At 34.6% G+C, this 14,413-nt stretch overlaps 1 protein-coding gene across 2 annotated transcripts in view; it reads right to left on the bottom strand.

Annotated features, from left to right (window-relative positions):
* LOC140742916 (uncharacterized) overlaps window positions 1–14,413 on the bottom strand; it is a 106,686-nt gene that overhangs the window by 38,144 nt on the left and 54,129 nt on the right. The gene's annotated exons all lie outside the window — the stretch shown is intronic.

The following is a 14,413-nucleotide window of genomic DNA, read 5'->3' as shown; positions in this document are numbered from 1 at the left end:
ATTTTAAATATAAAAAGCTATAACCTTAGGAGTTTGTATATTTTTATTACACTTAATTGACCAATAAAAAGTGGTACAATAGGCGGACTTAATGCTAAGTAGCATTTTCTACCAGTCCTTAAGGATTGTATATAGTTAAACAAATATTAAAATGTGTAATAATTAGCTTTCTTGTTAAATTCATCAAATCCAATACATTCCGCTCTAGATTTGCGCGATCCAGAATCGTATGTTAGTCATATATTCCCCAGATTCAATAACGTAGTTTTATTTACGTAATCATAAAATTAAACTGCTTGTAATAAATATTTTGCGGTTTGCTCTTAAATAACACGATAGCTATCATATGTATATTTGCGTCGCGGTTGTTACGGAAATTAAGGTTGTGGGAGGGCTTTTTATGAGTTTTAACTCTAGGGAATGATAATTTACGAACTGAGCCAACTAATCTCATGCTATATTTAAATATAGAATTCTAAATTAATGAAGCGCGAACGACAACCGTATTGTACTGAAAGAAAACCAAGCGATCAACCTTTAGTAATCCCGAAATCTGTTGGTTTGCCCAGCATTAGCTAGTTATTTCCGTACATTTTATGAATTTATTTTTTTAGAATAAGGTGACACCACTGACATTGTATTGGGTCGGAGTCGCTAATAATGTTGAATTGTTGATACTCCGAAAGATGTTTTCTTTAATCAAGTTTCTATTGTCGCCTCCAGGCGCAAATATTGTGATATCGCGAACAATTTATTTGGAAGTACTGCGACGTCAACGACGAGATGTTACGGATGCGAGGGAAGCGCTCCATTTCCTGCCACTTTGTAGTTCAACCGCGCGAAAAGACAGCGCCTTTATTTGCAAATGAATAGCAATTTTGATTTACATTCCGATTTCGCGTCGCTTCACTGATTTTAGAATTTACTTTACCATATTTATTTATACACACAGAGACTTTACGATCGAAACATACGTCATTAGGTCGTAACCAAACAGGAAAAATTCATTCATCAACATCACAGCGGAAACATCATAAAGTGACAAAAGCACTAAAATTAAAAAATAAGCACTTGTGATAATTAAACCCATTATCTTATTAGCGAAAAGTAGAAAATTCTGGTAGCCGCTAAAATGAAGAGTATGCGACAACAAATGAATCAGATGGTGCCTATTTCTGTACGCCTATTTATTCGGGTAATGCGGCGTTCAAGTTCAAGGTAACCACGAAATTTACGAGCGACGCGTGAACACTACAAGATATAAAAAAAAACTTTATCGTTTTATCATTGGAGATATTTCAGAGGCGAGCGAACGGTCTCATAAATACAAAAAACGAAATAGACGACAATCTGGAGCTACTCATTTAATTGCGAATATTTAGAGAACGGTATTTAGCACGGGCACGATAATAATTCCACAACATAGGATAATGGAATTTTTCCGCCAAGATATTAAAAGCAGAAACGAAGATATTTCTCCACATAGAAAAGATTGCAGCTTTATTTGATTGTTTAGTCGGGTTGCAAAGAATGTTGCTTACATTTCTTTTCCTTCTCAGTTGTCTCTCGTGAATCTACTTTGCGTGGGATGTTGTGTTCCAGTTTTAAAGTTGACAGAGCCACTAATTACCATCAAGGGAAGTGTTTCATGTATCTGCGACCCATTTATTCCGTATTCGGAGTCTTTTAATATTAGGTATTGTTTGAAATACTGTTCAATACTCTTGTATTGTTTCCAAAATTAAAATAATACAATGCACGTGTTTGGTATGAAACGAAATAAGTATTTTGAGCACTGACTAGTAAAATAAAACAATTAGAACGTCTTCACAAGTAATATTTCCACACATTTTTTTGTTTACATAATTTAACACATCATATTTATAGCCTGACATATGCCCACTCGTAAAGTATGGTTTCTCTTCCAAAATTTAAAGAATACTGAAAAAATATTTCCTACTTCAAATAAACGTGTATTCTTCTAATACTCACGCTAGAGACATATTAAAAAAATTGGCAGCCACACCAGAATCTTAGATAACGGCCGTCACTAGGACTTTATTTAGCCGGCAATGTCACCACACCGGTGTTATCGCCACACGCTGCGTACGTGATAGAGCGATATTTATATATTCCGCCATTCATTAAAGTCGATCAGCTGTTGTCACGAACACCATGGCACACGCAACGGCCGTGACCCGACCCAATGGTATATTCGAATTGAGCCGTCGAGTATAATATTTCCGCACGGTAAGTCACTAATGAAATGATAGGCACAATGGGCCTGTTGTTGCCTAGAATTTGTTTATGGCGATGCGGCGCGTCAATTTTATGGACCCAACTATATTTCTTCACTTTGATATTTGTACAAATGTTGGGCGTACAGTAGAGTACTACGGCGTTGTTTGGCATTCGCTTCTATAAAATCTAACGAATAATTTATGTCTCTATTCCACTCAGGCTCATATATGTATATACATCTAAACCGACATGTATCCATGCCAAATACATTTTCGTGATTTACAAAATCATGTTATACCGTTGTTTTTTATTACTTGTAAAAATAAAACTAATATGTCTGAAATAAGCATACACACATTAGATATGTTCTTCAAGATATTTTTATACATGGCAAAAATGATCAAAATGAATGAAAAAAATCAAACACAAATATTGGAAAACATATTTTTCCTAACGATGAGGTACATTGAAAACCGCGTCGCTAGACGCTTCTAACTAGAATCCTCTGTGAATTCAAAATAGCGTCATAAAAAGAAAAATATTCTATTCTCTCCACTATTATTCCACTGCTGTTTACAAAACCACCTTACGATGTTATTGTCTCCATTGTAGAAGATATCCATTTTACCCTCTTCTATCCCGCTCGTGCACTACATTGTGGCATGTAAGTAACCGCTCGCAGCAACAATATGAAGTACCTTATCATGTCACATTATACGCTTCATTTCATGTAAATCGATTCTAGAGTTACGCACAAAACCGCACTATGGCACAAATACGTTTATTTTAAGACAAGGCACGTGGTTTAATATAATGCTGATACGTTTATGCTGTTATAGACGTGTGAAATGTAAGGTAATATGCTGTTGCATGTACCATGCAGGCGATTAGTTGTGTTACTCCATTTTTCTTATAACATAGAAGTAGCAGACGAGCATGCAGTCCACCTGATGGTAAGTGGCTACTACCGCCCATGGACATCTGTAATCAACCCCAGATAGTATTAGATATTCCTTCCTGAGGTCGGCCACAGATGCGCCGCTAATCCTGAGGACTAAGCTGGAACGCCTCAGAAAAGTATGTCTCCCTTACCATACCCTTACCCTACAAACCAGAACACAGCAGCGCTTAACACTACTGTTATACACAAAGGGTGCTACCACCTTCAAGGTACATCACGGGTTTTGCCAAAAGCCGATCACATACGCGTTGCTATTCCTGAAGACTAAAATGATCGTCTCATACGTATATAACTAAACACGTGTACACATATTTTGGACTATGACATAATTTGCCCAAAGGGCACCTAATAACAATCAGTCAAGTATTTAAAATGGCCGTAATTTTTCTCGAACTACAATTAACGCAATTGATCGTAACTACTATTTTCAATTCGAAAGAGTATGTTGTATGTTGCTATGAAATTTTTTAAATATGTAACATGTTATATTTGAAAAAACATATGGATTTGATTTCTTTCAAGTTCCTCCGTTCCTAATACTAATATTTGCTGATCCAATAGGTACAGGTGATATGCAAATATTTTTGTTTATTTTTACTTATTGAGGTAGCGAGGGAGTATGTAGTTTACCCGATGTAAGTAGTTATTGCCGCACTTAGAAGTCTGTACTCAACCCAAGATATGATTAGTATCCTATGTAAGATCGGCCACAGATGCGTTACTAACCCTGAGGATCGCCTTGGATACGTATGTCTACCATTCAAAGAAATACATGGGAAATCTCAGAGGTTACACGTCAAACAAAGAGAGATAAGGAGCGTAAACAAATTTTATGACATTAAACATACTTATCATCACTCCCAGGTATATAATAATATTATGTGCATTCTCACGTCGTAACAGCGTGAAGCCACATCAAATCAATTGAGCCGCACACCGTGAACAAACTATGTACCACAACGTGACATAAATCTGGGATTCATTGTGTTTCTACAATAATTATATACCTGTTTGATAGTACGTTTATATTTAAAGAACACTGTTTCTATGTAACCTTATTGTTAATGGAACTATTTCAGATTTGACTGAGGTCTTTTAAAATTTCTTGTAAAAATAAAAAAAAAGCAAAAACAAATTATGATCTGTCTTTGCATTTGTAACTTTTTATAGAACTATCCGAAGCCGATCGCATATACGTTGCAACTTCTGGAGGACAAAGATAGTCGCCCTATATGTAAGTCCGCTCGAATCCATACGCTAGAAATAGGTGTGGCAGCGGTACCTTCCCGATACTGATACTACCATGCCATCACTGATCCATTCTGATTCTACATTTCAAACCGTATACCTAACTATGGAAAATTCCCTAGTTTTTATCACAATCCAAACGCTTTATTTTATTTTAATAAAGTAACGAAAGAAAACTACTTGAATATTTCCGCAAAGGAAATTTGATCGTTCCTGTTATTTTGCGATAGAGACAAAAATAAACCGAAACTCAGTTTGTTTTCAGCATCGGACATATGAACTGCTAACAACATTTGTTTATAAAAGCCCGTATTGACGAGGGACGAGAGCATAATTCGGTTACAGTTGAACGTGTCAGAATTCCCTAAGAGTTTTCACTGAAACGCTAATCTGAAGCGTCTCCAATAAACTCGTTTTACACGAAAATCTAATTAGGTACCGTGAAAATGAGGGAATCTTTGGGATACTTATAGCGGCGATACACGTGTTGTTTACCAGCTATAGTTCCGCTGTTTTGTGTTTTTAACGTATATAAAAAATATACAGTGTAGGTAGATCTAAATGTGAACTCACAATAATATGACGACGTAGCTATACTTCGTATATATAGACACAACTGCGTATATTTTCGTATATTTTATAAAAAAACTAGCTGATCCGGCAAACGTTCTGTTGCCATATAAATAAAAAAAATGTTAAGGGTGAACAACCTTTATAACTTAGGGCTATGAAAAATAGATAGTAGCCGATTCTCAGACCTACTGAATATGCATATAAAATTTGGTGAGAATCGGTAAAGCCGTTTCGGAGGAGTATCTACAATAACTACTCGTAACATTGTGACACGAGAATTTTATATATAATATATCTACCTATATTTACCGTCTCGTACACCTATAGGTTTATTAAATAAGACGAGTAACATAGAACTAGATTCCTATATACCATACAAATTTATAGATCATGTAGCTTCAATCTAGAATCTAGCCGCTTTATTCAGATGGCCTAGATGACGCTATCCTACATAAATGGAACTGCAAAAGTTATTGTAACAAAACTATTGAATTTCAATGTAGGTACTTGGTGAACCTATAAACCAATACTTACGAATAAAAATGTTGACGAAACATAACAATTCCGATTAAATAAAAACTTCAGACATGATGTTGAATGACACGACACATTGACTCTAGGTAAGATAAGCAATATGAAATAATGATATCTATTGCAAATATCAAAATGAAATTGCAAATGTGGATCAAATACATTTAAAATAGGTATATGTAGCAACGAGGGAATAGTAACATTAATCTTTACTATCATTAATTATTGATAACATAAATACATACACATATTGATAATAAGTAAAGATTAGCGCGCTATTAAACTCTTTATTATTTATAATGATGGATTTCGATGTTCTTTTTGTTAAAATCGATTCCTGTAATGAAGTATCATATCAACATTAACCTGATGCTACCCCTTAGAGTACTAAACACAGTGCCTGCGGTAGTCAGATTCAAGAGATACGCTAAGTACAGATTGCTCGATTACACATACTTCTGAGAACTCTATAAAAAAATAGGTAGATAGGCATGTAGGTTTCCTCGCAATATTTTCCTTTACTTTTCAAACAAGTAGTACCTAGCATAATTGTACTGTGCGTATTAGTATTCTAATACGCACAGTAACTTTAAATAGTAACAAGTCTTCATCTTCTTCTCTCAGCGGCTTCTTACCAACAGGCTTGGTAAGAGAAGCCGAATTTATAAACTCGATAAAGAGCAGAAACCTATAGTACTTCGGTTACGTCATGAGAAACGATAAATACCAACTACTTCAACAGATCATCCAAGGAAAACAAGTGTCGGCAGAAGGCGACACTGACGGTTGAAAAACCTTAAAAATGGTTCAGTTGCGGCACCACCACGAACAAGAAGACTATTTTTTTATAATATAGGAGTAGAAGACGAGCATGCAGTCCACCTTATGGTAAGTGGCTACTGCCGCCCATGGGCATCTGTAATCAACCCCAGATAGGACTAGAGGTCGACCACAGATGCGCCCCCTACTATGCTACCCCTGAGGACTAAGCTAAAACGCCTCGGAAAAGTCTATCTCCCTTACCAAACCCTTCAAAACCGAAACACAGCAGCGCCTAACACTGCTGTTAATCATATTACTCATACTACTACTATAACAGAATTTCATATCACAAAACTGTTAGGTACTATTTTTATTGTATGCTTTTATTTAACAAAGCTTTTAATCCGAGCTAATTTGAAAAGGGTAGACTGGAGAATTTGGTGCCGGCATTAAAAGGGACCTTTATCGTCGAATGGCCCAAACATTTGGCAATAAGTCGTGAAACAAATTGAAAACGTGTTACTGTCCAGTCAACACGCCGGATGTGTCGGAACCCGGATAAATCGGGTTTATATCCTGCGTAGGGTACTATTTTGTGGTCCTTTAACCTTAAAATGCTTTTAGTCTCATAATACCTTTCTATGGTAGTTATACCCACATCAAGACTTATTTATGAACACACAATCTAGAACTAAAATATGAATTAGTCATATAAAAATTGGGCATCGATCCCGGAATATTCTTTGTGTCAGATCAAAATGCTAGCTTTTTGTGTACACAGTTCGTCAATGATAAAAGGAAGATAATCTTATGCCTTCTTACATGGAGATGTAAGAAGACTTCCTACAGTTTAAAAAAAAACGATTTAGTTATAACTTATAACGTTGCCTATAAAAAAAATCACAAAGTTAACAAAGATTTATAAATAGAATATGAGTGGAATTAGTATCCATAAGAATAGAATATAGTAGGTAGTTTTATTTTCTAACCAACTAGTGCAGTGACTATTCCAGTAAGTAATACCTATTATATCTAAGGCGAGGCTCGGATAAGAGTAGCGAATTGATGACAAAATGGAAAGGCAGTCCCTTGTGACAAGATTGAATTCTGACGTCACGCCGTAAAAGGTAGTAATAAAAAACGCTTCATACACTCCTAATCCCACAAGGATTGTTCTGAGTGCTATGGAAATATAAACGAGTACAAAAAGACACATCCAGGTCAAAAAGTTACTTTTCTTATACATTTTTAAAATTTACACAACCCTTACGTTTTTTCTGAATCAATTTTAGTGTTAATTCAATTCTTATTTAGTAATTATAAAGAAATAATTCGTAATTATAAAGAATTAATTCGCAATTTTAAAGAATTAACTCGTAATTATAAAGAATTAATTCGTTATTATAGAGAATTAATTCGTAATTTTTTTATATGAAATTCTATCAAAATGACTCTTAAAATTAGGCCCGAGCGGACAGACATGAGAAATTTCCAAAACTCATTACACCTTCGCGCTTATCATATTTACATAAATTAGCGTGTCACACTAATTCCAAGTGAAATTCACTTATCTGAGCGAGTGTAGAGTAGCACGAAATGATTTAAACCCTCCCGGGCGGTGTAAATTCTCAACTTATTCTGTAACTTGTGAACTTGAAAATTAATTTCACGTAGGTAGAGGGTTGCACACAACAATGTCGACGGTACCCGACTCCCCGAGAGACATGCGGGAGTTTTGTCAAAGCGTAAACTATGCATGAGCTGGTGGTTAAATTAAAAATGTAGATAATATTCTTTTGTAGTGAAATGTTGATGACATTCTTTTGAGGCAAATGGATAGTTAATTGCCGTGGATATATTAGTATCTACTTATAAAGTCTTCTTACTGTATTTTTGTAAGCTATGTAGGTAACTTCAATGATACATGTTATAAGGAAAAACAAAGCATCAAAGTAAGTAGATGTTGCAGCAAATGATATAATATTGAACAAAAGTTGATCCTTATAAGTGATATTATCGGATGGCATAATCATATTTTATTAGTGTTTCAATATGTACTTCTTTAATTTACAGCTAGGAAAATCTATTTATTTTTAAATTTTCTATCTCGATATTTTCCGTACTTTCTGATTTGTGCATTTTTATTGCTCCAGAGTTTCATTCTTCACCATTTACTCGTAAGTATAAGAATACAAAGCTACCATTTCATTACAAATGCGCCTAAAAATAGTCTCACAAAAGCATTGCAGAGGAGGTTGAAACACTAAATGCAATCGATCGGAGAGCTGTGCTCAGTCAACGCTTTCAGGGCAAGAATACAATCACTTCTGATACGAGAGCTGGAACGATCAATAAGCCGCATTCGTCTTGGGCCTTATATTATAACATAGCTACAGTAAACAAGGAGAAAGTGAAAGAGGACAACAAAATAAATGTATATATATTTTGCAAGTAAAGATTCTATCGCGGTTGATTTATAACATTGTATATATTCCTTATAACGAACAGTGGGTTCATTTACATACGTACTATGTATGGTTTTATCAAATCGGTTCTTGTAACCCGTATCATTTTTACATTTAAATTAGGCCATTTACTTGCAATTAAAAAATACCAACTAGAGTTTAAATATCGATTCACCAATACACTGACTTTCTAAAAAATAAAGTACTTATTTCTAATTTATCTTTCTTTGCGCTTGAGAATCACACCACACTCCACAGACAGGTACTTATGATTTTATTAAAATCCATAAAAGACGAACCCCGTAAAAGATTTTAGCTCGCCTAAGTAGCTACGTGCCGAAATCGTACCAAGGAATTTAAATTATCCTAAGTGTATTCGTATCCCTTAGACGTCACTACGAAGTTTAAAAAATATAAAATCCGAATCGATCGTTCATAAAACAAGTCCATTAAAAACCTAATAAAGTATCCATGAACGTTCGCAACTTATCAAATATAACATCAATAAGTCACAAAAGGAGTAATTTGAGACGTTATAAACGGGTACAATTTACTGGTGAACGATATAGATTGTCTAACACGATACTGTTTGGCGTTGGGCAATCGTAACTTCGCCAGCTTTACGGCTTATGAGACTTACCGAGTCTTACGACGCACGCCACGTTATCGCCAAATCTGCGTCAATATCGACGAAGTCACTAATGTAAAATCTACTTGAAAGGCGCAGTATACATTACAATGGGCTAAACTAAACGTTCCATTACTTCCATTCGAAGCGAATCACAGACGCAATGCTACCTCTGAGACCTGAGCTGGAATATTTTCTGTTCTAGGATAAATAAAAGTAGAAATATCGGAAGCTCCGTCATCGAATCAGAAGTAAATATATCAGATTCATAAATATTCATACAGAGGTAACAAACCCGACATCCGTATTTAATTTTGTATAGCAAAATTTTTAGACTAATAAATGAGGATTAATGTATGTATGCTCAAAACATGATAGGCATTTTCTTAGTACCCAATATACAAGGTTACTTATACACCAGGCCTATTTCTTGTCTAATACTTGTTTGAGTAATTTATGGCCAATGGGGACCTAGATCAACTTTCTTCAGAAGGAAATATTTACTTAATATTCTCCATCTAACCGGGTATTACGTATATTAGAGCTCAGGTTGATCGCAAGGTCAGAACGTTTCGGGTTCGAAGGATTGTCGTAAATTTACGACAATAGGTCGGCTGTCATTCCATTAAGGAAAGCTGCCTAATAGAATATGTAATGTAAGCAGTTAGCAATGTACGTTGATAACATTGCTGTTATGAAAATTGTGTTTATGAATTCGGAATAATAGTTTGTTGCTCATAGGGCGATATCAATACGTGTTTATCGCATACAAAAATATTTACCACTTTAGAATAATTTCTTATCATAAGTTAATTTAAAAATAACGTTGCTAAAGGAAGGTTAGGATTTACAAATTTGCTTACAGTGTTGTTAGGAATTACGAAAATGTATCTTCGAAATTGTCTCGCTAAACGGTTAGGATATAAATCACTTTGTCAACACTGTGTCACCAAAAAATCACCTTCAAAAGTATGTTATGAAAATAACATTACTTGAAAGTATAAAAATAATTCTCCACAACCTACACAGATTTAAATCTCCGCTTATCTGTACTAAACCACAAACATAATTTTAGATTTCTATGCGGGTGTAGCTTTGACCTTTTATTTGTCAGCAATAAGCGACGTATTACGCTGCAGATTTTACAACCTCCATCCAAAAGGCCCATTCCGCCAGAACAATGGGACGCCAGCTCTCCCCGGGGAGCGGGGAATAATATGAAATAAGGAGATTCCGCTTTCGAGAGAAACGTCAATTCGCTTTAATTAAAGTTTACTAGCCCTTGAAAACTTGTGGTTTTATTTGTATAATTTAATCTTCTCACAACTATTAGGTAAATCGTGTTTTTCATTAAAGTGATTCAGTTTGAATTATTTATTTTAATCAAGCTATTTTGATCTTACCAAGACTAATAAATAGTTAATGCCTGACTGGCTCCGACGGCTAACCTTCAAGTTTCGATAGTTTCAAGTTCAAGTCCAATACATAGTTACGTTATTATAATTTTGACGAAGAATTTGGACACAACTCCTTAGAGGTAAGGGTTAGTTAGTTTCTATATATCATTATTAGCATTCTATCTCTTGTCACAACATATAAAATCATAGAAACATTGGTTCTAATGTTGGATCAATGAATTAACGACAAAATGGTTAAAGTAGATAGAAATAATATAATTTATAGTCTCCTCGAGTGCCCTCTACAAACTATTTTCATTTTCAATTTAAATTACTAAGACTGCATTCTCCACATGCGATTTATAACACTTTAATCACAACAATACGCTTTGCCAACTCTTTAAAAGCAAGTGTAAATTATTGTAACACGATAATCGAAGTGTCAATTCTACATGCAAACAAATTAAGTGTATAAACGAGAGTTTAATAGATTCATAATAAAATACCAGTATTAACCAGTAGCTAAATACTGTTTGTATTGCCCGAATCCGGTTTACGGCGGACATAACCGGTATAGAGCCGTGCGCGGTCCGAATATTAAAACAAACAACCCTGTGTGGTAAAAGAAAAATGATACCGAGAAAGTATTGTGTAAGATGACTACTATGGCGCTTTAGGCAGATCTGTCAGTCTATTTTTGTGCTATAGCGAGGTCGTTCAATTAGGTCCAGAAAACTCATTTCGAAGGTGTCAAACAATACGATCGTTAAGTGTGGTGTAAATTTTTGTACTTATTCAAAGATTGTGACCAGAAAAATCCACAAAATTAAGTTTTCGTTAAATATTGTTCCCACTTTTTTACATCCTTAACGCCATGTCATAATTATAATCTGTGGTTACAATATTGCACTTGAACCCAACGGGATAAATAGTTAAATATAAATACCATCTGTCAGAAAATTAGATTATCACATGTTCAAACAAATGGCATAGTCAGTGAGCGTAGTTATTAAGGCCTTATTAAATTAAACCTGAGTAATGAAAAGACGAATACATAGACCGAATCTCGGCCAGTCAAAACTTTGTAAAAGTATAGCAAGTTGGAACATAAAACATATCAAAAGGTTTGTGAAAGATGCATCTTTTTCAGCTCACTCTATTCATTTCGGGAAGCCAGTTTTATTTTAGCTCTCCTTTATAATTTGACGTGGAAAGCTCTTGAATGTGGAGTGGTTAAAATTATACAGACACATGACTTTGCATACATTTTCAAAGAGTTCATTTTTAAAATAATTAAAATAATTAAAAAATTAAAATAATTAAAAAATTTCATTTTTAAAATAATAAATATCATGGGTTACGACTCATCATTGGTAAAAAAATTCTACGTTTTCATTTTTTAACGGCTAAAGAAATAGATTTAGTTATTGACAAAAATAATCTCATTTAAAGAAAAACCCTATTCAACTGACTTTGTGGAATGCTTATTCAAAATATTTTTAGAAAACTGCAGTCTTTCAACTCAAACGCTTCGGGGCGGATGACGTCACGTATTTCAAAGATTACATATCAAAAACTAGCAAAAAAAAGCTGATTACGTAGAACGGATCCCCTCGGGCGAGATAATTGAAGGCAACCCGTACGGGTCTTATCTGGCCAATGCGGTCCGCCTCTTATCTATGTTTATAAGCGACGAATCGGCTTATTCCGATAATCCTGAAAGCAAAGGATACCGCATTCCCGTTTGATTTCTGTAGAACTGATTACATACAAAATCTGATGGTAAGTGGCCAATGCGGCCCATGGATCTCTGTAATAAACCCCAGATAAGATTAGTCCTACCTGAGGTCGACCATAGACAGTTTAGTAGGAACTACCGCCCATTTACTTTTATCATCAACCCCAGATACGATCATAGTCGGTCATAAATTGGTACCTAACTCTGAGGACTAAGTTGCAACGCCTGGCATAAGTATGTCTCCCTTATAACACCCTTTAAACCGAAAGACAACAGCGCCAAACAATGCTGTTAATAGGCAGAAAATGTTGACTATGAAAGAAAACATATCAATGTATATGATATAGAGAAGCAAATAGAAATAATAAGAAAACAGTACTTAACTAAAACAATTAATTAGTAGATATATAATTGTAAACGTACGAATTACATTGTTGTTATACGCGTATGAATAAAAATTACAGACACATTACAAATGTTAATTTTGTAATTTATTTGTCGTATTGTCAAAGGTTAGGAACGACGTTTGTTATTTGAAATTTCTTAGCGAAATGTTCCGTATGAAAATGTTAACCATGTATGCGTTGCAGCCCTTTATATTTAATATATTTGTTTAAATTATACTATCGCCGTTAACACATTATTTAATGACATTATTCTCAAGTATTATTCTCAATTAAAATTAATTAATTGCTTTCCTTAAACTCCGTGTCCAGACGTTAAGGGTAAAACCTATGAATATAAACGTCAAACCGTAACAGGTAAATACTTTAAAATAACAACAATATAGTTTAATAACATTCCTCATACGACGCTTCTTACGTTATTATAAAAACATTGCGAATTAAACAGGAAACAACTCAACTCCAGTGGCACCACCAATACACCTATTTCTGCCTAATAACAGCGGTATTAAGCGCTGCTGTGTTCTGGTTTGAAGGGTGTGGTAAGGGAGACATAATTTTCCGAGGCGTTCCAGTTTAGTCCTTAGGGGTAGCGGCGCACCTGTTCCGGTAGGAATATCTAATTCTATTTGGGTTTAGTTACAGATGTACATGGGAAGCAGTAGCCACTTACCATCAAATGGACTGTAAGCTCGTCTGCTACTCCTATATTATATAAAAAAGCAACAATCGACAGATTTATTATTAATAACGAGCGTAAGTAGGTAAGGTTTGGCGGTAATCAAGACCACTAACATTGGTCGGGATGTTATTACCCAAGTTGTAACACTCGCATCTAAATGGCCCAAGTTACCGAGTTTCTATCGCCGCTTTTATTATTCCGCGGGAAAACTTTTAGCACAATACTAACAGTGGAAGGAAATTTACGTAGTACGTAAATGTGAGTAATTCCTCAAAGTTATTTTGACTTTGAATTATTTTATTACATCATTTGTTTTCAGAAAACCGACTTCCAGGTTCAACCGGGGGTGTATGTATTAGATTTATACCTTATAAAACTTTGTCATTGAAAATATATATATATTTTTGTTTGTATAAAGTGCCAAGTGAGTAATAGGTACTTTATATTAATTAAATATATTGAATATAAAAAAGAGTTACTTGCATAACATGTTATAGGTATTAGGTTTGACGTAATTAATTAAATGTTTAAATTAATAGATATGTGTGGTTAAGTTTTTACTCATGCGTGGATTCAATGTAGCCAATATTTACGATAATTATCATTTTTATTTAAACACCGTTACATGTAACTAAATTCTTTGGAAAATACTTTTCTACAGTAGTGATGACGATTATCCAGAAATTTTGGGTTAGGTTAATTGGGGTAATGGGCAATATGGGAGATTGGGTATATGTATAACCATAAATTATGTACGATTGAAATTGAAAGGTAACTTGACAA

Source organism: Epargyreus clarus, unplaced genomic scaffold, assembly GCF_041222505.1.
Source record: "Epargyreus clarus isolate Ecla_fem2 unplaced genomic scaffold, WU_Ecla_fem_2.2 ptg000006l, whole genome shotgun sequence".
Taxonomy (NCBI): Eukaryota; Metazoa; Arthropoda; class Insecta; order Lepidoptera; family Hesperiidae; genus Epargyreus; species Epargyreus clarus.
The sequence above is the reverse complement of the archived record's forward strand: the minus strand, read 5'-3'. Positions and strand labels throughout refer to the sequence as shown.